General features: G+C 44.9%; 1 long non-coding RNA gene across 2 annotated transcripts in view; it reads left to right on the forward strand.

The window, feature by feature from the left end:
* The window catches only part of LOC140605610 (uncharacterized), a 37,896-nt gene extending 12,138 nt beyond the window's left edge, over positions 1 to 25,758 (forward strand). The window contains exons 2-4 of one of the 2 annotated variants that reach the window (XR_012008228.1): positions 1,439 to 1,543; positions 22,547 to 22,632; positions 25,433 to 25,758. This is a non-coding gene — a long non-coding RNA (uncharacterized lncRNA). The remainder of the gene's footprint in view (positions 1 to 1,438; positions 1,544 to 22,546; positions 22,633 to 25,432) is intronic. The other variant, XR_012008229.1, reaches the window with a different exon arrangement.
* The last annotated feature ends 1,592 nt before the right edge of the window (positions 25,759 to 27,350 follow it).

A 27,350-nucleotide genomic window follows, 5' to 3' on the forward strand; every position in this document is an offset into this window, starting at 1 on the left:
GCATCTATTAACCTTGAGTATCTCCTTCCCTTGGTCTCTATGTATGACAAATTCATTCTGTCTCTGAAAAAATATTTACTGAGCACAAGTGTTGTATTGCCACGTATGGCAGAGATAGCCCCTGCCTTCATGCCGCTTCAGTCTGGGTGGGCAAGAGGGGCACTGAGCAAGCACCATGGGGAGTGTTGAGTGCTTCAGAAGGGGTAATAGGGGGCACTACAGGAGCACTTGCACAGAAAGAATACTGGAACTGAAGGCCTCAGTGCAGAAGTTGAGACCTGAGAGATGAAGGGGGGTGGGTGGGGAGAGTTTTAGGCAAAGAGGCCCGTGTTGTGAAAGCCCTAAAGCAATTAAAGTGTCAGTGCATGATACCAAAGAAGCCCAGTGGCTGGAGAGCAGAGTGACCAGGACAGTGGCAGGGTCTGAGGCAGTAGGCAGGAACCTACCGGGAAGAGCTTTCTAGGAAAAGGTAAGGATTTTACAGTCTCCTCAAAGGCCAATAGGAAACTATGGTAGGATTTAAGCAGTGTGACTGGATCTACCCTGTTTGTTGGGTTGATGATGACTTAATTGTAGAGTGAGAGCTGCTGTGGTCATTGTTCAGGCAAGAAATGATGATGGCTTGGAGGAGGTTAGCTCCTGTGGGGAGTTAAAGAAGTGACAGAGGGCAGCTCTGGTGGCTCAGGGTTTAGCGCTGCCTTCAGCCCAGGGCGTGATCCTGGAGACCCAGGATTGAATGCCGCGTCAGGCTCCCTGCATGGAGCTTGCTTCTCCCTCTGCCTGTGTCTCTGCCTCTCTCTCTCTCTCTCTCTCATGAATAAAATAAATAAAAATCTTAAAAAAAAAGAAAAGAAGTGACAGAACCACTGGAACATTCTAAAGTATCTTATGGGGGTGAAGGAGAGGGAAGAGCTAATTGTGACTCTCAGATTTCTCAAGAGACTGTGAAGAGCTAGAAGAAAGAGGGTCTAGACATCACTCTAGGAGGTCTGTCAACAGGAAGCAGGATAAAAAAAAATAGGAGTATGGGGCCACCGGCCTTCAGCTCAGGTCATGATCTCAGGGTCCTGGGATCAAGGCCCCAGTTGGGCTCTGTGCTCAGCAGTGGGTCTACTTGTCCCTCTCCCTCTGCTCCTCGCCCGTGCTTGTGCACAAGTGCTTGCTCCCTCTCTCAAATAAATAAATAAAATCTTTTTTAAAAATAGGAGTATGGAGAAGGAGTAATAACATTTGGAAACAGCATTAGGATGCCAATATGATAGCACATTATATTATTGTTCACAATATTTCTTGTCTCTCCTGAAGGATACCCAGTTGATATCAGGCTTGGCCATATGACTCACTTTAGCCAACGCGAACGCGTGTGACGTGAATCTTTTCTGAGGGGAAGCTTTAAGAGCCAGTTCATGGCTGTCCACCTGTATTTTCTCTCTGCCAGGGGGTTGGCAATGTTTCAGAGGCTGCCTGTGAATGAAGAAACTGGGTCCATGGACAAAGATGTGGAAAACAGCCCAGCCAACCTGTGTTGAACAAAGAGACACAAGTGAGTCTCTACCTTTGTGTGAACTACTGGGATTTGGACTCATTTGTTTCTGTGGCACATGCTGACCACCCTTTTCCTCCTCTAGACCTTGAGCTGTCTGGTGAGTTGGGGGCAGTAAAGAGACTTCAGTTAGGATCATGGGTATATCTTCAGGGAAGAAAGTGGTTTTTGTTAGGTCAAAGTTGGAGGGAATATTCAGGGAGTGGTTTGCAGGGGTCACTGTGGAAGAGTTTGGGAAGGATGGAGGGAGGCAGGAGATGGGCAGAGCAAAAGACAACACAGAGAACAATGGAGATGAGAGAGAGAACCTGGGATGATGAGAGGAGCCTCTATTAGGGGGATTCCCAAGGAAAGCAAAGATGGGAACCATGATGGATTTGGTCATGATACCCCTGGGAGAGCAATGGACTCTTGGGCTCAGAAGCACATATTGCTCTGAAAGCAGCCCCACAGTTCCTCCCCCAGATGAGACTCATCTGGCTTGAGTTGTTCATCACTCTACCCTGAATACCAACTATCTGTGGGATGAATGAATTAATGAAACTTATGGATCCATGCTATTGGTCAAATCTCTCCCATTAGCAAGGGGTGCCTCTCAGTAGTCTGTAAACCAAGAATGACTCTTCGCTTGTACTTAGTGACCATGGGCAAGTTACCCAACCTCTCTGACCTTGGTTTCCTTAGCTCTAAAATGGGATAATAATGGTTATCTGACTCATGGGGCTGTTCTCAGAACTAAAGGAGATGCTGGACAGCCATCCAGATTTTTGGCAATTGTTTTGTCCTAATTTTAGTAAAGATGTCTATGCTGGAGGCCAGTGCAGACAAATATGTCACTCTTCTCCACAAGAATGCCCCCCTTTTTCCCCCCAATCTTTTTGCCCCCATTCTTAGCAGAGAGGGAAAGGGACTTGTCCAAAGACACTCTAGGCAGATTGAAGACCCAATTAAGGGCTTTCCCTACTATACTTGAGCAAATCACCACAACTTTAGAGGCTTACAACAACACAAATTTATTATCTTATAGTTCGAAGGTCAGAAATCTGAAATGCATCTCACTGGCCTAAAACCAAGGTGTTGCAGGGCTGGCTGTGTTCCTTCTGGAAGCTTGGGAGAATCCATTTCCTTGCCTTTTTTTTTTTTTTAACACATTTTTTAAAATTTATTTATGATAATCACAGAGAGAGAGAGAGAGGCAGAGACACAGGCAGAGGGAGAAGCAGGCTCCATGCACTGGGAGCCCGATGTGGGATTCGATCCCGGGTCTCCAGGATCGCGCCCTGGGCCAAAGGCAGGTGCCAAACCGCTGCGCCACCCAGGGATCCCATTTCCTTGCCTTTTTTAGCTTTTAGAGACCACCTGTATTCCTTGGCTCATGGTCCATTTCTCCACCTTCGGAGCTAGCAATGGCATCACTCTGACCTCGGCTTCTCCCTCCACATCTCCTTCTGACCCTCCTGCTTCCCTCTTTCACTTAGGACCCTGGTGGTTACATTGGGTCCACCTTGGATAATCCAGGATAATCTCCTCAGCTCAAAATCCTTAACTTTGTCACTACAAGGTTCCTTTTGCCATGTAAGATAATACATTGACAGATTTCAGGGATTAGGACATGTGCATTTTTTGGGGGGGCCATAATTTTACCTACCACAGAAGGCAAGTTCGAAATTGGCTCTCAGGCCTCAGAGACTCTATGTTCCTCCCAGTCTCTGTGCACTGTGCTGATCTGATCATTTTTCCCTTTCTTTTCCCATTTATTTCTGGCCCTACAGTTCATTTTTTAAAAAAATTATGTATTTATGTATTTATTTATTTATTTGAGAGAGAGAGAAAGTGCAAGTAGGGGGAAAAGCAGAGACAGAATATCAAGCAGACTCCTTGCTAAGCATGGACTTGGAACTTGATTCCACAACCCATGAGGTCATGATATGAGCCAAAACCAACAGCCAGACGCTCAACCCACTGAGCAACCCCGGTGCCCCTACAGCTCATGTTAAAACAGGTATCATCAGCCAGAAGCATTTGCTGCATATCCCCTGATCCTTTTTTTTTTTTTTTTAAGATTTTATTTATTTATTCATGAGAGACACACAGAGAGAGGCAGAGATGTAGGCAGAGGTAGAAGCAGGCTCCACGCAGGGAGCCAGATGCAGGACTCCATCCCCGGACCCTGGGATCATGACCCCAGCCGAAGGCAGACGCTCAACCCCTGAGCCACCTAGATGTCCCTCAAATCCCCCAATCCTTATGAATGGTGGCCCAAGATAAGGTCCCCTTTGATTCCATCCACTGGAATGAGCTCAATCAGACAGGGTCTCCAGATAGAGCCTGCAGTCTAGGAGAGCACAGTCCAGGAGAAATTAAATGTGAGCCACAAATGTGAGTCACATGTATAATTTTGAAATTTCTAGGAGTCTCATAAAAAAATAAAAAATAAATGGAATTAATTTTAATGATATACTTTTTATTGAATCAAGTATAACAAAAATACCATTTCAGATGCATCCAGTATAAAAGTTATTTATTTATTTTTTTTTCCCAGTATAAAAGTTATTAATGATATAGTTTATATAAAGCTGGTTATTTTATGCTTTAGCACACTTCATTTCAGACTGGCCACATTGCCAGTACTTAATCGCCAACTGTGCCAGTGACTACCATGTTGGATGGTACAGGCCTAGAAAAAAAGCTCTCCAGGGGCCCCACGGCCTAGAATAATCCCTGACATAATAGGCCTTCAGATTTGTTGAATGCAGGAATTGAAGGCTTGGTTCTTTTCTGTGGCTGACCCACCGAAGGCCAGGCCGCCTAAAGAGGCCAGGTCACTTGTGTCTAATTTGCATAATCCCTCCCAGGCATTTACTCTTCAGGCAGTTTCTCTCTGCTAGTTCCCATCAGATTTACTCTTAACCTGGACAACCTTGAAAAATGCACCGTTGAACTATGCTTAGTGCTTAGTCCTACCTGGAAGGTAAAGGACAGAAAGGGGACTCTCCATGGAGTCAATTCCCTGGGGACCTCTGGGCATAGGTGGGTGAAGAAGAATGACCCCAAACATGTCTCCCAAGGCTCTTGTGATCTGGTTCTGGTCCCTGTTCACCTCCTACCTTATCACCTGGTGATGGAATGAGCTGTGTCCACCCCCGACCCCCAGACCTGTGTGTTGATGTCCAATCCCCAGTGTGACCGAATGTGACCCAATGTGACCCCCTTTACGGGGGTAATTAAGGTAAATGAAGCCATAAGGGTGGAGTCCAAATCCCATGGGACTGGGGTCCTTGTACAAAGAGGAAAAGACACCAAGGATGTGCACACAACCGGAAAAGGCCACGTAAGGACACAGTGAAGTCATCTGGGAGCCAAGGAGAGAGGCTTCAGGAGAAACCAACCCTGCTGACACCTTGATCTTAGACCTCCAGCCTCCAGAACCTGTGAGACAATAAATATCTGTTGTCTAAGCTCCCCAGTCTGTTGTGGCAACAGAAACCGGAAACTAATACAAGCTGTGCTCTCACCTGTCCTCAGCGCTGTCCTTGAACTACACACCTGTCCTTGAGCAAGTTAAACACTGAGTTGGCACTTAACTCAGCAATTTCATTTTGAAGTAAATGCTCAAGAGAATTGAACAGACTTTCACACGGAAACATGGAAACCTGTGCGTAAACATTCACAGCAGCATTATCTGTAGTGGTCAGAAAGTGGAAACACGAGCATCTGGGTGACTCGGTTGGTTAAGTGTCTAACTCTTGATTTCAACTCAGGTCATGATCTCAGGATTGTGAGATTGAGCATCACATCGGGGAGTGGGAGGCTGGGTGTGGAGCCTGCTTGAGATAATCTCTCTTCTTCTCCCTCTCTGTGCACAATCCACCCCTCTTAAAAAAAAAAAAATTGGAAGCAACCCAAATGCTCATCAACTGATGAATGGATAAACAAAATGTAGCATAAAATGAAATATAATTCAGCCATAAAAAGGAGTGAAGTTCTGAGACATGCTATGATCTGGCTGAACCTTGACAACATTATGCTGGCTGAACAAAATTAGATGTAAGAGGACAAATATTGTTATTATTCTATTTACATGAGTTGTCCAGAATAGAAACAAATATCCACAGAGACAGAAAGTGAGGGTTTCGTGGTTGCCAGGGGCTGAGGGGAGAAGGGGACAAGGAGTGATTGCTAATTGGGGTGGGATTTCTTTTTAGTGTGATGAAAATATTGTGGTCATGGGTGATCATTCACAGTGTGCTGAAAACCACTGACTTATATCTTGAAAATGTTGAATTTGATGGCATGTGAGTGACATCTCAAGTTTTTGAACCATATGCTTGCCATATTGGGTTTCCATCAATTCCTTGAATCTGCTGAATCACATCACCTCTGAACCTGCATGTGCAGTTCATTCTACTCACAAAAAAAGGCTTCATCACCACCTCCTTTTTTCCCCTAATGGTAAAATGCAGGCTATATGGTGTCCAGGAAGAGTGAGCTTTGCAGGTGAGAGTTGTTGTATTGTCTGTATTGACTTTAAGATACTCCTATACATTCTGAGGAGCAGAGCTGGGGTTGAGGATGGGTAGGGTGGGGAGTGGGATGGGGTAGAGAATTATTTTCATTATAAACTTTATGTAAGTATATTTTTATTTTATTCATTTTTATTTTTTAAAGGTTTTATTTTTAAGTAATCTCCACACCCAGTGTGGGGCTCAAACGTACACCAAGATCCAGAGTCACATGCTCTTCTGACTGAGCCAGCCAGGCACCTGTATATTTTTATTTAGTTAATTAATTAATTAATGATTTTTATTTTATTTATTTTATTTTATTTATGATTTTATTTATTTGACAGAGAGAGCATGAGCAGGGGGAGGGGCAGAGGGAGAAGGAGAAGCAGGCTCCCCACTGAGCAGGGAGCCTGATGCAGGACTTGATCCCAGGACCCCGAGATCATGACTTAAGCCAAAGGCAGATGCTTAACCGACTGAGCCACCCAGGCACTCTTATATTTTTTTAATTTTTTTTTAATTTTTATTTATTTATGATAGTCACACAGAGAGAGAGAGAGGCAGAGACACAGGCAGAGGGAGAAGCAGGCTCCATGCACCGGGAGCCCGACGTGGGACTCGATCCCGGGTCTCCAGGATCGCGCCCTGGGCCAAAGGCAGGCGCCAAACCGCTGCGCCACCCAGGGATCCCACCCTTATATTTTTTATTTTGAAAGAAAGAGTATTGCCAAGAGAGTTATTAAAAATCTGAAGAGAAAAAAAATATAGTTGAGACAGAGTGATGGTTATGTGGGTGTTCTGTTTGGATCTACATAGTTGCACATGGGATCGTTATCATTTGAAAGACCCTAATCACAGGGCCAACACTCCAGACTGGCGACTATGGGCCATTTAGTGATCTTTCTCTCCAGGCAACACAGAGAGTCCTTGAGTTAGCATAACAGATGTTAGAACTGCTTTCACTTTAGTAGATGAGGGATAGTCAAAACGTAGATTGGGAAGACACATTGTGTCAGCTCCAGTCCTGTGAGCCAGTGGCACCTTAGCCCTGGAGTTTTTGGATCCTGTGCCCTCTGCTATGGGAGTTGCTGCCTCCTGATCCTAAGGAGATTGGCTGACATATGGCTAGCATATGGTTTCAGTTGTTTCCAGAGGACCTTTCATATGATGTGCCTAACGTGGTGGAACCTGGGCCTCACGGATTTTACGGAACAGGTTGTATGGCTGTTTTATTGTCAGTCTGATAATTGGTGTTTATATCTGTGACAGCACTTGGACAAGCCTTGTTTCGATGAAGCACACTCCATGGCGATGAGCTGTGGGATGGAGACGAGGCGCTCTCAATGATGGGGTGACTGATATCTCTAATGACTGTGAATGGCCAAGCTGGCTGTGATGGATGAATTGTGCCCTCCCTCCCGCCACACCCCATGTCTGTTTTGAAGTCCTAATCCCCCAGGACTTCCAGGATGTGAAAGACAGGTCTTTACAGAGGTATCAAGTTAGAATGAGGTCATTAGGGTGGCCCTACCCCAATAGGGCTGGTGTCCTTATAAGAATCGGAGAATATGAAAAAAAAAAAAAAAAAAAGAATCGGAGAATATGGACACAGGCACGCACAGAGGGAAGAGGTTGTGAAGAGGCAGGTAGAAGATTCTGGAACAGATCCTTCCCTCTCAGCCCTCAAAGGTACCCTCCTGACACCTTGATTTTGGACTTGTAGCTTCCAGAACTGAGAGGCAATATGTTTCCGTTGTGTGAGCCACCCAGTCCGTGGTACTTTGTTATGACAGCCCCAGAGAGCTAATACACTGGCTTAGGTACATTTGTAGCAAGGTGACATCTGCCAACGGTGGTCGCCAGCCTGGTGACCACCCACCTCATCCCCTCCCCCCACCCCCTGTGACCCACGAAGAGCTCCTTCTTCTCTTAGTCTCAGTCCTTGCCAGGGTGGTACTGGAGCAGGGTCTGACAGCAAGACTCTTTTATTACAAAGGCACTGTGGTCTCTATTACTGCTAGGTCTCTAAGACCTAGCCACGGCCAAGGGTGGTACCTGCTGCACTGCTGGGGCAGGGCCTTGCAGTCAGGCAGCCTTGCAGCAGCATGCTTGGGGAAATGCATGCAGGAAGCACTGCAACCAGCAGGGCCTGGGCATTTGGCTAGAAACCCACAGGGGCGACTCTGCCTTGCTGTTCCTTTGAGTGGCATTTACTGTTATGAAACCTGAGGCCAGCACTTGACCTCGCTTAATTAGTTCTTCCCCATGTGGTGTGACCCCAAGGCCCAAGAAAGTTACTCTGGTTTTTCAAATGACTTCACAGCAAGAGTCAGAGATGGAGAGTTGTGTGGCTGAGTGGTTCTTATCTGGGTCCTTCCTTTGGAGAACTTTTTTTTTTTTCTGGGGGATACAGAAGAAGTTGCTGAGCTAGCTGGTCAGCGGGGTGCATTTTTGGGGTTGTGGGAGGAGAGACAGAACTGCCCCAGAATAGCTAGGAGACAGAAGGAGTCCAAAGTGAGGGATTTACTGAGCAAGTGCTTGCTGTATGTCAGATCACTGTTAATTAAGGAGCATATTACTGCTTTTAGTTCTTAAAACTGTGAAGTTGAGTACCACTGACCACATTTCAAAGAAAATAGCTTCAACAGTGAACATTTAAGTTTTATCAAAAATCTCAAGTTCCGGGGGGCACCTGGGTGGGTCAGTGCTTGAGCATCTTCCTTTGGCTCAGGTCATGATCCTGGGGTCCTGGGATCAAGTCCCACATCAGGCTCTCCACAGCGAGCCTGCTTCTCCCTCTGCCTGTGTCTCTGCCTCTGTGTCTCTCATGAATAAATAAATAAAATCTTAAAAAAAAAAATCTCAGCAGCTGCCGAGATGGGCAGTCTGGCACTGGGACGCCCACTCATACCCCCTGCACTCCACCTTCCACCCGCCAGTCAGTTGACACTCATCTAACCATAAACTTGCCCGAGGTTAAGTAATCATCATCTGGGGCTGCCTTGGAACTCAATTGTATCGAAAGTGCTGTTGCATTCACTCAACAAATGTTTAATGAGCATCCACCCTAAGAAAGATATTGTGTCCATCCAAGGAAAGATAACATGCAGTCTGGAGACCAAAACCCACAGTTCCTGCCCAAAAGGAGGACCAGCATAGCAGAAATACCATGAAGCAGTTACAATCCTGCTCAACGGACGAAGGTGTGGAATCCTGTGAAATCTTATAAGGAGCCTTGGGTTTGCCTTGAAAGTCCTCACAAATGAATTTATGTTGGAGAAAAACCAAACAAAACTGGTCAGAAATCACCTGCTTAAAAAAAAAATTATTGCAGTAGAAAGAGAGAAGAAAAGCAAAGTCACTTTTAAAAAAAGATTTATTTATTATTTATTTATGAGAGACACAGACTGTGTGAGAGAGAGGCAGAGATAGGCAGAGGGAGAAGCAGGCTCCTCGCAGGGAGCCCGATGCAGAACTCGATCCCGGGTCCCGGGATCACGACCTGAGCCAAAGGCAGGCACCCAACCACTGAGCCACCCAGGCGTCCCAAGAGCAAAATCACTCTTAATCACATAACCTTACAAGGAGCTTTATTAGTAGCTTTTGAGTCTAAAAATAAGCTTAGTAGGGGTCCCTGGCTGGCTCAGTGGGAAGAGCATGGAACTCTTGATCTTGGGGTTGTGAGTTTGAGCCCCGATTGAGTATGGACATTACTAAAAAAGCAACAAAAACAAGAAGCTTAGTAAACTACAGTTGAATCTTTTATATTATCAGATATGATTTTACAAACCACCTCTAATTTTCAAACCAACCATGGCTTTTCATTTATGGAATTCATCTAAAAGTGTTTGGGGCCTTAAAAAGAATTCAGGTATAAATATCCTTAACAGGAAAGAAAACCTAGCAAGTTTCATTAGCACTGGGAGTCTTCTCATCTTTTTTCTCCTTGGGTGTTAGAAGCTCAAGAACAGTAAATACTGTGGAATTCAAAAATACATTTGCTTTGAGATTTTCTCTGGCCTTCAAATCCAGCTAATGCTTTATTGATTGAAAACCAATTTCCATTCTTAAAGGGGGAAACACATCTTCTGATATGATGTTTTTCTCCAAAAAAAAAAAAAAAAAAAGAGGTTTACTTGTTTTTCACCCAGATGCGGAACAGTCTATTTGAAGCATAGCACCTTGGGAATATGATTTGCTTTAGGAAACAAAGATTTATATATTTCTGGAACATAAAGCTCAGGAAAGGGGATGAGGCTGGGCTGTAACTACAAATAACTTTGTTATTTGTTTTGGTTTATTTTGATTTTTTAAAAATAATTCTGAAGAGCCTTTGATGCCTCATAAAAAAGCTGGAATTTAGGGGTCCCCCAATGGCTCAATCTGTTAGGCATCCAACTCTTGGTCTTGGCTCAAGTCATGATCTCAGGGTGGTGAGATCGAACCCCTCATCAGGCTTCATGCTCAGCAGGGAGTCTGCTTGAGATTCTTTCCTGTTCCATCTGCTCCTTTTCTCACTCTCTCACTAATATAAATAAATAAAATATTTTAATTTTATTATTTATTCCTGAGAGACAGACAGAGAGAGGCAGAGACATAGGCAGAGGAAGAAGCAGGCTCCCTGCGGAGAGCCTGATAGGGGACTGCATTCCAGGACCCCAGGATCACACCCTGAGCCAAAGGCAGATGCTTAACCACTGAGCCAACCAGGCACCCTAATAAAGTCTTTATTTAAAAAGTTGGAATTCGGGATCCCTGGGTGGCGCAGCGGTTTGGCGCCTGCCTCTGGCCCAGGGCGCGATCCTGGAGACCCGGGATCGAATCCCACGTCGGGCTCCCGGTGCATGGAGCCTGCTTCTCCCTCTGCCTATGTCTCTGCCTCTCTCTCTTTCTCTGTGTGACTATCATAAAAAAAAAAAAAAAAAAAAGTTGGAATTCTACTGTGATTGGCCAGTAGGCAGTGAAAAGGAAAAGTTCTATCACTCATGGCCCTACTCTCAGTACTGGTCACTGAATGCGCAGGGGGGGGGGGGTCCCATAGCTGGAAGTTTTCCAGTTCTCTGAGGACACCAACTGGATGTCTTACAATTCAATTCACTTCTGACTCTGGAGTTAACATGAGACTCCACAGGTCCAGGTCTCATTCCTACAAGACTGGCCCCTCCCCAGATGCTGATTGCAAGTACTGGGTCTGCAGGCTACCTGCAACTTCTGTCTGACTTGGTTACAAATTGTGGTTCCTGTGACCCCTTCCATGGGGGTCCATAATTTGCTAGAACAGCTCATAGAACTGAGGAAGACAGTTTACGTACTGGACTACTGGTTTATTATAAAGGATACAACTTAGGGACAGCCAGATGGAAGGGATGCCTAGGGCAGGGGGTGGGGAGAGGGGTATGGAGCTGCCACACGCTGTCCAGGAACGTCACCCTCCCAGCACCAACCTGTGTTCACCAGCGTGGAAGCTCTCGGAAGCTCTGAGTGAGGCTCATTGCTTAGGCACCAGGTACAATCAGTTAATCATCTGACCCTTGGTTTCAGCCCAGATCATGATCTCGGGGTCGTGAGATCAAGCCCCTCATTGGGATCCTTGCTCAGCTCAGAATCTGATTAAGACTCTCTCCCTCTGGGGCACCTGGGCAGCTCAGTGGTTGAACATCTGCCTTTGGCTCAGGTTGAGATCTTGGGATCGAGTCCCACATCCGGCTCTCTGCAAGGAACCTGCTTCTCCCTTTGCCTGTCTCTCCCTCTCTCTATGTCTCTCATGAATAAATAAATAAAATCTTTAAAACAAAACAACAAAAAAGAAGACTCTCCTTCTCGTTCTGCCCCTAGACCCCCTGCGTGCGCACACACTCCCTCTAAAATAAATAAATAAAAATTTAAATCATTGGCCTTTGGGCATTAACTCAATCTCTAGCCTCTCTTCCCTTCTTGGAGGTCAGTGAGGATGAGGCTGAAAGTTCTCAGAAGTTGGTTCTCTGGCAAAAAGCCCCCATCCTAGGGGCTTTCTAAAGGTCACTGCATTAACCTAAAACACAGGCGTGGTTGAAAGGGGCTTGTAATGAATAACTAAAGATGCTCCTTTCACTTTATCACTCTTACCACTTAAGGAAATCCAAGGGTTTGGGGGACCCTGCGTCAGGAAGGGAGACAGAGACCAAACATATGTTTCTCACTATAAATCGCAAAGTCACCGGCAGCTACTGAAAGGTTTCTGGCAAGAGTCTGAAACGATGGGTTTTACCTATGTGTATAGTGTCCTTGCTGTCACCCTCTCCATCCCCTCGCCTCTGTCCAGAGGACCCCAGAGGACCAGGAAGACCATGAGGAGTCAGTATCAATGATGAAGCTCTTCTCGCTGAGCTCCAAACCCACCCTCCTCTTTTGCTTTGCGTTGTGATGCTGAGCTGGGAAACCACATTTCTGCTTTGCCAGATGGTTCTCTGTGAGATCCTGGCAATAGGGTTGTTAGACTGCAGAAGTTGGGTGATTAACTCGTTCTGGTTGGCCCAGGACTTTCCCAGCTTCAGCACTCAAAGTTCTGCCGCCCAGGAACCCCTTGGCGGGATGGTTGGACACCCTAGGCAGAAGGAACTTGCCTGCTGTTCCTGAGCGCGTTAGCCCAGCCGTGCTTCTTTGCTGTGCCAGCACCCGAAGCCAGGCTGTGGTTTGCTAGCTCCTGCAAAGCCAGGTTTAGCGCAAACATCAGCACCAGTGGGTGGGGGCCCCCCTCGTGAGTGGCTCTGTTCCCCCCGTTCTAGGGGCACTAGCTGCTTCCTGCAGCTGCTACTTCTGGGGCCCAAACTCTTAGGCCCAGTTTTTAAAAATTGTGAGCGAGGTAGACCATATCTTTATATCCCTAGGAGACATTGGCATTTCCTTATATGGTGCACTTTCTGTTGGTATATCTTGCCACCTTTCAGAAGGTTTCTTGGTCTTTTCCCCCCTCAATTTCTAGATAATTTTTTTTTTATATTTTAGGGTTATGAATGCTTTGTGATACAAAGTGTAAGTATTTTTCTCATTTTGTCATCTGTAGTTTTTAGTTTGTGCAGGGTAGTTTTAAGTTTTGAAGTTGCAAAAGGGTTTCGTTTTTGTTTGGCCATTCAACAAGATTCTCTCTCTTTTTAAAGGATTTTATTTATTTATTTGAGAGAGAGAGAGAGAGAGAGAGAGACATCACGAGCAAGGGTGAGAGGCTGAGGGAGAAGCTCCCTCACCAAGCAGGGAGCCCAATGTGTAGAATTCGATCTTAGGAACCTGGGATCATGACCTGAGCTGAAGGCAGATGCTTGACCTTGACCGGCTGAGCCACCTAGGCACCCCTAAGATTCTCTTTTCTTTCTTCTTTTGACAAATTTTTAGAAATTCTGATGAATAGTTTGGAAAATTTACCCAGCTCCTGCATTATTGGGAAACTCAGCAGTGTTTTCTTATATCATTTGAGGGTTGTATGTTTTCACTTAGATCTTTGATACACTTTGATTTAACGTGATATCTAATGTGAGGAGTGAGTTCCAGCTTTTCCTCCTGGTTGTCTAATTGCTCCATTATTAGTACGTTAAAAACTTCCCCAAAGTCCCTTCCTGAATTAAAAACGATTATAGTATCATATACATTTACATAAGCAATTGGTTCTATTTCTGGATTTTGTCATTTTCCCCTTGCTCTGTATGCTTATTCGTGCACCAATAACATTGTTTTATATTGGTTTTAATATCTGGTAGAGCTACTTTCTGGGTTTTTCCTTCTCCTCCTAATCAAGTTGTTTGGGTCTAGGAAGAAACTCTGATGACATTTTTATTAGGATTGTGATACATTTGTAGACTGAGGGGCAATTGATCTGTTTATAATGTTGGTGGCAGCTTGGTTTCCATCCTTGGAGTCTAGACGCCATCTGGTGGCCACTGTGCACAACGGCAATATTTTCTCTTAAGCCGCTCAAAGCTTTCGGTGGATCAGGTACTGGGGAGGCTTGGATGAATGGCTCTGGCTCGAAGCCCTGACAGTGAAGACATTTGGAGGGCTGCCGTCATCAGAAGGCTTGACTGGGGCTGGGGGATCCCCTTCTAAGATGGCGCAGTCACACTCGTGGAAGACAATGCTGGCTGTTGGTAGGCCTCAATTCTCCATAGTGTGCTCATGACAGGCAACTGGCTTTCCCTAAAGCAGGTGGAACCAGCAATGGGTGGATGGGGAATTTGAACTGTGATCCAGGCCTGAGGCTGGCCTTGACTGATCCTACAAGGCACTCTGGAGCATGGATAATCTACTACAGTTGCCCCTTGTTTGACCCAGAGCCTATTAGAGTTGTCCCCTGTGTGGCTCAAATTCCTGGGTCTTATATGCCTGACTCCCTCAGTCACCGATGGGGATGTCCATCCATGCAGGGCCTGCCTTTGGGCAAGGTGGTTCTGTACACCTGAGAGATCTGACACCACTCCCAGTGGCTGGAGAGGCAAGCCTGACCTTGGAGGGGGATCTGGGCAGAGGATCTGGGCAGGGGAATCTCCACATCCAGCATCAATCCCAATTTTCTGTCTCTGGTGCAAACCTACCTCCTGGATTCTTCCCTTAGATGTGTGATGACAACTCTTCCCCTGTTTGTGTCCAAGATCAAGTTCCTGATCTTCTCTCCTAAACCTGCTCATCCCACAGGCTTCCCTGCCTCAGTTACTGACAACTCCATCAGTTCTGGTGCTTATGCCAAAATCTTTGGGATTGTCTTTGATGGACTCCTCTCTTTATTCCATATGTCGCTGACTGATCTGTCAGCAAATCCTGTTGACTTTATTTGTGAAAGATCCCAAATGTGAACACCCTGGGCCAAGACACACATCATCTCTCTCTCTCTTCTTTAATATTTTATTTATTGATTCATGAGAGACACAGAGAGAGAAGCAGAGACACAGGCAGAGGGAGAAGCAGGCTTCCTACCGGGAGCCTGATGTGGGGACTCTATCCCAGATCCTGGGATCACACCCTGAGCTGAAGGCAGACACTCAACCGCTGAGCCATCCAGGTGTCCAGACACACATCATCTCTTCTCTGGGCTTTTACAATTGCCCCCTAGCCGGGCTCTGTCCTTCCACTCCTGCCTGGCTAAATTATTCTCTTGTTGAAATGCAAACTGGATCATGTCCTTTCTCTACTTATTACTGCCAGTGGCTTCCCTAAGAGCAAAATCCAAATTCCCCTCAAAGGCCTAAAAGGCCTGGCATGATTGCCCCCCAATCCCCTCCTGGGCCCTATCAACTCTGACTTCATCTCCTCTTTCCCTCCTTGCTCACTCAATCTGTCTGGAATTTCCTTCCCCAGGATTCACATGGCTCCTTTTCTCCCGTCCCTCAGGCCTCTGCTCAAAATTTGCCTTCTGGGGCACAGTGGTTGAGGTTGAGCATCTGCCTTCGTCTCAGGTCGTGATCCCAGGGTCCTTGGATTGAGTCCCACATCGGGCTCCCGGCAGGAAGCCTGCTTCTCCCTCTGCCTGTGTCTCTGTCTCTCTGTGTCTCTCATGAATAAGTAAATAATTTTTTTTAAACAGTTGCCTTTTGAGTGAGGATGTCTGTGGCCACCCCTTTAATTTCATAGCTCTGCCTCAGGACCCCTTGTCTTCTTGGTATACAATCCCTCCATTGCATTAATTGCCACCTTATGTAATTTACTCATCATTTTGTTTGTTATTTGTCTCCCCATCAGACTGCATAAGATACACAGGGGCAGTGAATAAATTTTCTCCCTTGTGTTCTTGCTGAAACCCCAGCATCAGAACAGTGCCGGACAGAATAGGAGCTCAATAAATATATTTAAATGAATGCAAGAGTGAACACAGCACTTACCACTACCTTAGAATGAATTTGTTCCTTCTTTAATTTTATCTGTACTATTGGTATGTGGATGTATTTTTTAAAAAGATTTTGAGAGAGAGAATGAGCGGTGGGGAGAGGGAGAGAGAGAGAGAAAATGAGTGCATGAGCTCATGAGCTAGTGGGGGAAGGGGCAGAGAGAGAGAGAATCTTAAGCAGTCTCTGTTCTGAGTGCAGGACCCAAAATGCAGACCTTGAGATCATGACCTGAGATTAAATCAAGAATTGGAGGCTTAACTGAGCCACCCAAGTGTTCCCCTCTGAGTGTGAACATCTTGGCAAAAGTCGTACATTCTTGTGCTTCCTTCAGATCCTCCAGACACAGTATGGTATGGTTAAAAGCAAGAGCTGGCTAAAATCAGACCCTGGCCTGGACATTTGCTCGATGTGCACAGTACTGAGCAAAGCATTGTGCTGTACCTCAGTTTCTTCATCTGTAAAGCAGGTTACCCACCCCCTAGGGTTGCAGTGGAGATGGAATGCATTGGTGCATTTGAAATACTGAGGACATGCCTTGCACATAATACATGCTCAGCAAAATGCTGCAAGTTGCCACGGTTGTTTCCAGGAAGGTCTGATGTAGTCAGGGGGAGAAGTTTAAACCATCTACTTAAAACCGAGCACCCACTTGTCCCAATTCAATGTCTCAGGCATAGGGTGAAAAAGAATAACAAATAATAAGCGAGACTTGCTCCCAAAGAGTGTGTGTTCAAGGCTATAAGATAAAATATGAAGCAATGGCAAAGACCAGAGATTTGGGGTCAAAAATACATTTATGAAAGTCCACTCTACCCTGTGTGATTCCCCCCACCTTTTTTAGGGCAGGGAGGGGAAAGGGAGAGGGAGAGAGAGACCCCAAGCACACTCTACGCCCAGCATGGAACTCAACACAGGGCTCAGTCCTAGAACCCTGAGATCGTTACCTGAGCCGAAATCAAGAATCTGATGTTTAACCGACTGAGCCACCCAGGAGCCCCTACCCTGTGTGATCTTAAGTGAATTACCTCATTTCTTTGAGCCTCAGTTTCTTCAGCCATAAAATGGGGTCAACCCAGCACTTACCCCCTAGAATTGCAGTAAAGATGAAATCCGACTGAGTATATACAGGGAAGCACACAACACTGGAAGCAGTATTGACAATCAGTCTCGTTAAGAACAAGGGTCAATGGGTTCAAGGCGGGAGAAAGAAGAGAATTTTGCATGCTCAGAGGTGGGATACCTCTTGGGGGTCCTGGACAGCTAGTCACTCCCCATTCAGAGGAGATTGTTCTTACACCAGGGAGTCTCTTTTCCATTTCTGTGTCTGGCTAACTCTCCATGGACACTCCAAACTGGTTGCCCCTACTCCAAACAACCTTCCCTGATAGCTAACTCCCTAGTAGGCGGGAAGGTTGAGGGGATGGGGAAGTGATGAGGTGCCCTTGGAGGCACTTATCTCCATGGAGCAGAAACTGAGAATGGTCTAAAGAATTGGTAACTGTGGAGGAGCAGTGATGGGGGCCCTAGCCCCAGGGTTCCTGAAAGACACATGCCCTGTGGACCTCAATCCTGATCCCCCAGCATCTGAGGCAGTGGTTCTGAGTGTGAGCCAGGGATCATTTTGGTACTATTTCTATAAGATGAGCATGATATAGAGGTGCCTGGGTGGTTCAGTGGTTGAGCATCTGCCTTTGGCTCAGGTTGTGATCCTGGGGTCCTGGGGTCGAGTCTTGCATTGGGCTCCCTGCGAGGAGCCTGCTTCTCCTTCTTCCTGTCTCTCTGCCTCCTTCAGTGTCTCTCATGAATAAATAAATGAAATCTTTAAAAAAAAGATGAGTATGATTTTTTTTTTTTTGCCCCTGTCACTGTCATTCTCCCTCCAGGACTCAGCAGAGTCTTCCAGAGGTTACATGTCTGAGGGTACCACTGCTCTGTGAGCTAATGGGATGTGTGCCCAGGTATTTGTGTGTGTGTGTGTGTGTGTGTGTGTGTGTGTGTGTTTAAAGATTTTGTTTATTTATTCATGAGAGACACACGGAGACAGGCAGAGACATAGGCAGAGGGTGAAGCAGGCTCCCTGTGGGAAGCCTGAGGCAGGACTTGATCCCAGGACCCCAAGATCATAACCTGAGCCAAAGGCAGACGCTCAACCACTGAGCCACCCAGGTGTCTCATGTGTGTGTGTTTTAATAACAGTTTTATTGAGATATAACTCACATTCACCCATACAACTTACCCATTTGAAGTATATGATCCAATGACTGTTCTTATGTTAGCTATAGCTACAATCAATTTCTGAAGGTTTTCATCACCCCAACAAGAAACCCATCACCTAAGAGCAATTACCCCCACTTTCCCCACCCCTGGCCCCTGGCAGTGACTAATCTACTTTCTTCTATATAGATTTGCTTATTCTGAATATTTCATATCAAATGGAATTATTTCGGTATGTAGTCTTTTGTGACTGACTTCTTTCACTTAGCAAAATGTTATTGAGGTACATCCATTGTAGCATGCATCAGTACTTCATTCCTGGATGTCTTTTTTTTTAAGGTTTTATTTATTTATTTGAGAGAGAGAGAAAGAGAATGCATGTGTGAACAGTAGGGAGAAGCAGACTCTCCACAGAGCAAGGAGCCAGACGCCAGGCTCCATCCAGGACCCTGAGATCATGACCTGAGCCGAGCAGACACTTAACCGGATGAGCCACCCAGGCTCCTCATTAACTTCTAATATAATAAGTACTGATAGAACTCACATAAATATGAGCTCACTGGGGTCCTCAACAATTTTTAAGAATATAAAGATATTTGAAAACCATGGGACTGTGGTTTGGGGCAAGATTTACAGATCGTTTCCTTCCTGATGTGATGTATAGCAGTCAGATACCCACAAACGATCTACCCACAAACTCAGCGGCTGCAGCAAACATTGGGTGACTGCGTCAGGCCCCTCGGTGGCTGGGCTTGCTCCAGGCTGTGGGCTGGTTTGGGGTTTGTTCTGTATGTGTTCATTCTTCGGGCCAGGCTGAAGGGAACATGCTTCTACCCAGGACTTGATTTTCTCAAGCCAACTGCCACAGCACCTTTGATACCTCCGTTCCCAGAAGTGTCTGCTAACGTTCCGTTGACCAAAGTCAGGCATGTGGCTACGCCCACCACCTCCTGGAGGTTCCAGGAGGAACCCACTGCGGAATGGGGAGGAGCCAATGTTTGCTGAACCTAATCCAATCCTCAGAGATTCAGGCAGTCAGTTCCCGGCTCCCATTTATTTATTTATTTATTTGTTTATTTATTTGAGCTCGATTTGCCAACATATAGTATAACACCCAGTGCTTATCCGGTCAAGTGCCCCCCTCAGTTTTAAAGTGTGGGGGAGCTGGCTTGCATCCCTGGCACAGTGTTGCCCACACAGGACCCCTCCTTGCACTTGGCCCCCTGTCGCTTTGTACCGCATTCCTAGGGTGGGCTGGCTGAACCCCGAAGGTGATCTGCCAAAGTTGTCATTTGGGGACCTGCAAGCTCACTCTCTGTTTCAAAAAAAAACTTCACTTGAAATCTGGCATTGTGATGCCCCCAGGTATGGTTTTCTTTTTTAAAATTCCCCTGGCTATTCGGGGTCTTTTCTGATTCCACACAAATCTTAAAATAATTTGTTTCAACTCTCTGAAGAAAGTCCATGGTATTTTGATAGGGATTGCATTAAACGTGTAAATTGCCCTGGGTAACATTGACATTTTCACAATATTAATTCTTCCAATCCATGAGCACGGAATATTTTTCCATCTCTTTGTGTCTTCCTCAATTTCTTTCAGAAGTGTTCTGTAGTTTTTAGGGTATAGATCCTTTACCTCCTTGGTTAGGTTTATTCCTAGGTATCTTATGCTTTTGGGTGCAATTGTAAATGGGATTGACTCCTTAATTTCTCTTTCTTCAGTTTCATTGTTAGTGTATAGAAATGCCACTGACTTCTGGGCATTGATTTTGTATCCTGCCACACTGCCAAATTGCTGTATGAGTCCTAGCAATCTTGGGGTGGAGTGTTTTGGGTTTTCTATGTAGAGTATCATGTCATCGACGAAGAGGGAGAGTTTGACTACAAAGCTGTGGTCATCAAGACAGTGTGGTACTGGCACAAAAACAGACACACAGATCAATGGAACAGAATAGAGAATCCAGAAGTGGAACCTCAACTTTATGGTCAACTAATATTCGACAAAGGAGGAAAGACTATCCACTGGAAGAAAGACAGTCTCTGCAATAAATGGTGCTGGGAAAATTGGACATCCGCATGCAGAAGAATGAAACTAGGCCACTCTCTTGCACCATACACAAAGATAAACTCAAGATGGATGAAAGATCTAAATGTGAGACAAGATTCCATCAAAATCCTAGAGGAGAACACAGGCAACACCCTTTTTGAACTCGGCCATAGTAACTTCTTGCAAGATACATCCACGAAGGCAAAAGAAACAAAAGCAAAAATGAACTATTGGGACTTCATCAAAATAAGAAGCTTTTGCACAGCAAAGGATACAGTCAACAAAACTAAGAGACAACCTACAGAATGGGAGAAGATATTTGCAAATGAATTATCAGATAAAGGGCTAGTATCCAAGATCTATAAAGAACTTATTAAACTCAACAGCAAAGAAACAAACAATCCAATCATGAAATGGGCAAAAAACATGAAGAGAAATCTCACAGAGGAAGACATAGACACGGCCAACATGCACATGAGAAAATGCCCCGCATCACTTGCCATCAGGGAAATACAAATCAAAACCACAATGAGATCCCACCTCACACCAGTGAGAATGGGGAAAATTAACAAGGCAGGAAACCACAAATGTTGGAGAGGATGCGGAGAAAAGGGAACCCTCTTACACTGTTGGTGGGAATGTGAACTGGTGCAGCCACTCTGGAAAACTGTGTGGAGGTTCCTCAAAGAGTTAAAAATAGACCTGCCCTACGACCCAGCAATTGCACTGCTGGGGATTTACCCCAAAGATACAGATGCAGTGAAACGCCGGGACACCTGCACCCCGATGTTTCTAGCAGCAATGTCCACAATAGCCAAACTGTGGAAGGAGCCTCGGTGTCCATCGAAAGATGAATGGATAAAGAAGATGTGGTTTATGTATACAATGGAATATTCCTCAGCCATTAGAAACGACAAATACCCACCATCTGCTTCGACGTGGATGGAACTGGAGGGTATTATGCTGAGTGAAATAAGTCAAACAGAGAAGGACAAACAGTGTATGTTCTAATTTATTTGGGGAATATAAATAATAGTGAAAGGGAATAAAGGGGAAAGGAGAAAAAAATAAGTGGGAAATATCAGAAAGGGAGACAGAACATGGAAGACTCCTAACTCTGGGAAACGAACTAGGGGTAGTGGAAGGGAGGAGGGCAGGGGGTGGGGGTGACTGGGTGGCGGGCACTGAGGGGGGCACTTGACGGGATGAGCACTGGGTGTTATTCTGTATGTTGGCAAATTGAACACCAATAAAAAATAAATTTATTATTAAAAAAATAAAAATAACAAAAATAAACTTCACTTACCTGCCACGTACCTGAACTGGTGGTTTTCATATAAAATCCGCATTTCTGTTTTATCTTGAAAAGTCCTAAAACCTGTTAACACTGGGCACACATCCCTCCATGGTGACAGTTGATTGAGCTGAGGAGAGATCACCAGCCTGACCTCTTCAATTTGCTCCAGTTCCCAACACTGCTTAATGTCCTACACCTGTCTGCACTCACTTACCTTTCCTCTGTCCTCTTTAGGGATATGATTTTTTTTAATTCAAAAAATTGTGGTGAAGTATATATCACATAAAAATTTACCAATTGCCAGTTCAACCCTTGAAAAGTGTACAACTCAGTAGCATGAAGTACACTTACAGTGTTGTGCAACCGTCACTGCTACAACTTACCACTCTAAGTGGAAACCCTGTAAGCATTGAATCGTCCCCTACCCCTGCCAACTCTCCTTCCTCCCAGCCCCAATAACTGCCAGTCTGCTTCTGTCTTTGTGGATTATGCATATGAATGTTTAATCACTGCTCTAGATAAGCCCCAACTAGTTTAAAATCAGCATATATAGCAACGATTTTCTTTTGGTTAAAAGGTATTTGTTCTATCTGGAACACTTGCAGATGTTGTCTGTATGTGGCTAGAAAAAAATGTCTGAAAAACTATGTCACAAATTCTAAGCAGTAATTACCTCTAGGCACTGGGATCGGGGAAATGTTTACTTCTTGGTTTACATAATTAATGAAGGGATGAGAGTGAGTAACTCTGGTTAATTTTTGTGTATTTCTTTCCCCCACTCTGTGCAGAAAGGAAGAGATACAGAAAACATCTGGAGCTGTTTAGGCTATAAACAATGGTGCCTACCCCTTATATGGCTTGTTTAGAAGTGGAGGAACCAAATAAACCACTTGTTGTTTGAACCATTTGATTCAGATTATTCCTCTTGTTTGTACCCTAATTGATAATCTGTGAAGAAGCTCTAACAACTCAAACCAGCAGGTGCTATGATCATTTCCTACAAAAGGAGCCTGGTGTTAAGAGATGGAAAGTCACTGTCTAGGGACACCAGGTAGTAGATACACAAGATTCTTTTTCTTTTTCTTCCCCCAGATCATCTGCAACTGTCAGAAACAAAAGAATGGTGGAACCTCTGAGGTAAACTCCTCCCTCCACCTGGGCTCTGACTTTGAGAGAGGGTAAGCCCAAGCTCTAGGTCACCAGCAAGGAGTGCTCACACTCAGGGATACTACAACCTGAGGCTCCTTCTTTCTTTTTTCTTTCTTTCTCTTTCTTTCAGATTTATCTATTTATTCATGAAAGACACAGAGAGAGAGAGGCAGAGACACAGGCAGAGACACAGAGGGAGAAGCAGGCTCCTCGCAGGGAGTCTGATGTGGGACTCAATCCCAGGACCCTGGGATCATACCCTGAGCAGAAGGCAGATGCTCAAATGCTGAGCCACCCAGGCGTCCTAAGTCTTTGGTTTCTTACAGTCAATTGACTTATTTTTTTTTTAAGATTTGTTTATTCATTTTAGAGAGGGGAGGGGCAGAGGGAGAGAATCTTCAAGCAGACTCCTGGCAGAGCATGGAGCCCGATGTGGGGCTTGAACCCACAATCCATGAGATCATGATCCATTCAATTGACTTTAAAGACAAAAGACAAGTAGTCTTTTCTTCCTCTCATCTCCTAAAGAGATATACGTGTGCAAGGTTGGAAAGAACAGAGAGAGAGAAGCACTGATATTAATAACATTTATATAGCACTTACTGAGTGCCAGGCACTGCTTTAGGCACCTTAGTTTTTCTGCATTAACTAGTTTACCCCTAATAAGGTAGTAGTTATTATCACTCTCATCCCCATTTGACAGAGAAAACCAAGGCACAGAGAGATTATATCACTTGCCCAGTGCCACAGAACTAGTGAGTGGTTGGTCTAGGATTTGAGTCTAAGATGTGTGATTTCAGATTCCATGAGTCAAACCCCATTCTCAGGAAATATGAGTAATTTGGCAATATGTAGACCCCAACTTCACATAGTTTTGTTTCTTGTGTCCTCCATTAAACCAGAGATCTGCAACTTCCTCTGCTGTCATCAGCATGCCATTTCTAGTAATGCTTGTGGCTGCTGTCTGTCATTGAACTCCTACTATGTGGCAGTGCTTTATGTAGAGTCTTTTCTTTAAAAAATATTTCATTTATTTATTTTAAAGAGAGAGAGAGATAGAGCACAAGCAAGAGGGAAGAGCAGGCTCCCCGCTGAGCAGGGAGCTGGATGTGGGGCTCAATTCCAGGTCCCCAGGATCATGACCTGAGCCTAAGGCAGATGCCCAACCAACTGAGCCACCCAGGCGCCCCATGTATATAGTTCTATTTTTAAAAAATATTTATTTATTTATTTATTTATTTATTTATTTATTTATTTATTTATTTATGAGAGATAAAAAGCAAGGGGGGCGGGTAGGGAGAGAAAGAATCCTGAAGCAGACTCTCTGCTGAATGTAGAGCCCAATTTGGAGCTCAATACCAGGACCCTGAGATCATGACCTGAGCTGGAATCAAGAGTCAGCCACTTAACTGACTGAGCCACCCAGGCACTCCAAGATTTTTAAAAAATATTTAATTAATTCACTCATGAGAGAGGCAGAGAGAGAGGCAGAGACATAGGCAGAAGGAGAAGCCGGCTTCCCACGGGGAGCCCGATGCAGGACCAATCCCAGGACCCCAGGATCATGACCTGAGCCAAAGGCAGATGTTCAACCACTGAGCCACCCAGGTGCCCCCAACATTTTTTGTTTTTTGTTTTTTGTTTTAATTTTTATTTATTCATGATAGGCACACATTGAGAGAGAGAGAGAGGCAGAGACACAGGCAGAGGGAGAAGCAGGCTCCATGCACCGGGAGCCCGACGTGGGATTCGATCCCGGGTCTCCAGGATCGCGCTCTGGGCCAAAGGCAGGCGCCAAACCGCCGCGCCACCCAGGGATCCCCATTTTTTGTTTTTAAGTAATCTTTACACCCAACGTGGGGCTTGAACTCACAACCCCAAGACCAAGAGTCACATGCTCTTCTGACCAAGCCTTCCAGATAACCTTAGTCTTTCTATTTTTATAAACACATGAAAAGAAGAATTTTATCCCCAATTTTATTTTAAAGATTTTATTTATTTATTCATGAAAGACACACACACACACACACACACACACACACACACACACACACAGAGGCAGAGACACAGGAGGAGGGAGAAGCAGTCTCCATGCAGGGAGCCTGATGTGGGACTTGATCCGGGGACTCCAGGATCATGCCCTGAGCCAGAGGCAGACGCTCAACTTCTGAGCCACCCAGGCATCCCTTATCCCCAGTTTAAGATGAACAGAAGATCAAAGAGGAGGATCAAAGATGTAGTATAATTTGTCCAGATCAAACATTTAATTAGGAAAGGGGCTTCTTTTCCATGGCTAGGTGGACTCTGGATGCAAATGAAATTTCAAATCAAAGAAAAGTAGACAGCAGAAGTAGCAACACTTAAGCTGATTGCTAACAAGTGCTGCCGAGTGTGTGTAGAAGGTGATGGGCTCATAAACAATGTTGGTGGGAATGTAATTCAATATCCTTTTTTTTGGAGAGAATTCTGAGGGTGGTCAATGTAGTATACAAACACATGTACCAGGGCACCTGGGTGGCTCAGTGGTTGAGCATCTGCCTTTGGCTCAGGTCATGATCCTGGGGTCCTGGGATCAAGTCCTGTGTCGGGCTCCCTACGGGGAGCCTGCTTCTCCCTCTACCTATGTCTCTGTCTCTCTCTGTGTCTCTCATTAATAAATAAGTAAATTCTTTTTAAAAACCCCAAAAAACAAAAGCAAATTAATTAATGTTGTTAAGGTTATTGTGGGTTTTTTTTTTTAAATCTTTTTCCGCGTCTATGGAAATGATCATGTGGTTTTAATTTCCTTGTTTCTTCGCCGGGACACCTGCACCCCGATATGTAAAGCAGCAATGTCCACAATAGCCAAACTGTGGAAGGAGCCTCGGTGTCCATCGAAAGATGAATGGATAGAGAAGATGTGGTTTATGTATACAATGGAATATTCCTCAGCCATTAGAAATGACAAATACCCACCATTTGCTTCGACGTGGATGGAACTGGAGGGTATTATGCTGAGTGAAATAAGTCAAACAGAGAAGGACAAACATATGGTCTCATTCATTTGGGGAATATAAATAATAGTGAAAGGGAATAGAAGGGAAGGGCGAAGAAATGGGTAGGAAATATCAGAAAGGGAGACAGAACATGAAGACTCCTAACTCTGGGAAACGAACTAGGGGTGGTGGAAGGGGAAGAGGGTGGGGGTGGGGGTGACTGGGTGGCGGGCACTGAGGGGGGCACTTGACGGGATGAGCACTGGGTGTTATTCTGTATGTTGGCAAACTGAACACAAATAAAAAATAAATTTATTATTAAAAAAAGAAAAAAAATTTCTTGTTTCTTTACATCTATATTTTTGAATGTTTTCCTAGCATTTGTCTCAGGCCATATTTTCTTGTTTCTTTGTATGCTTCATAATATTTTTTTTGTTGGAAACTGGACATTTTGACTGTTATAATGGCAACTCTAGAAATCATATACTCCCCTTCCCAAAGTTTGTTTTTGTTGCTATTTGTTCTAGTGATTATTTTAGTGACTTTTCTAATATTTATAAACTATTCTGCAAAGTCTGTGTCCTTTCTTGTGTGTGGAGACTGAAATCTCTGCTCTGTTATCTTATGAATTAGCTAGTGATGGACAGAAATTTCTTGAGATGCTTAGAGCCAATTCCACAGGTTTTGCTGTCTGTATGTTGGAACATGCTTTCAACACTTAGCCTGGCAGTTTAAAACTCTGCATTCATGTTCACTTTTTGCTTGTGCAGAGCTTCAAGGTCAGTACAGTGTGTAAGCATAGGACTTTCTAAGGTCTTTCCTTGGCATGAACACAACCTTGGGCATATTCATAAAGCTCCATGAACATGTATGGCTTTCTAGATTTTCAGACTATGTCAGAGATTTTCAAAGCTCTTATAAAGATTTTATTTATTTATTCATGAGAGACACAAACACAGAGAGAGGCAGAGACACAGGAAGGGGGAGAAGCAAGCTCCATGCAGGGAGGCCAACGTGGGACTCGATCCCAGGTCTCCAGAATCAGGTCCTGGGCTGAAGGCAGCGCTAAACCGCTGAGCCGCCCCGGCTGCCCTCAGCTCTCAGACATCTCATTCTCCAGCTCACCCTTTTAAATCTTTCGTTAGTTTATTGTTTGCCTGTACTGTTATCCTCCACTTCAGGCAGCCATGGGGTTGAACAACTGCCTGTATCTTTTTTAACAGATGCCACCACCTGTAAACAGGCTATTTCCACTGGGAAAAGCTCTACGTCAAATACAGACAGCCTTGCAAATGGGGCCTTCCAAAGATCCATAGGTCAAATAATGACAACTCTTTTTTTTTTTTAATTTTTATTTATTTATGATAGTCACACAGAGAGAGAGACAGAGAGAGGCAGAGACACAGGCAGAGGGAGAAGCAGGCTCCATGCACCGGGAGCTTGACGTGGGACTCGATCCCGGGTCTCCAGGATCGCGCCCTGGGCCAAAGGCAGACGCTAAACCGCTGCACCACCCAGGGATCCCCAAATAATGACAACTCTTTGCGAACGTGACTTTGAGAGAGCTCTGGCCCTGTTGTACTTCATCTGGTGGCTGCAAGGCTGCTGTTTTTCATCTTGAATGAGAGCTGTTATCTTTCAAGGCTCCTGTGAAGCTGAAGGGCTGGAGAATGGGACAAGGATAAGTTAAAATGCCACAAAACTCTGTTCTTATTGAGTTTCTGCCATTTTTCTTGAATGAATGCTTCTCACGTTGCTGGAAGCCTTTGATT

The sequence above is a fragment of the Canis lupus genome, chromosome 1 (genome assembly GCF_048164855.1).
Source record: "Canis lupus baileyi chromosome 1, mCanLup2.hap1, whole genome shotgun sequence".
NCBI classification, from domain to species: domain Eukaryota; kingdom Metazoa; phylum Chordata; class Mammalia; order Carnivora; family Canidae; genus Canis; species Canis lupus.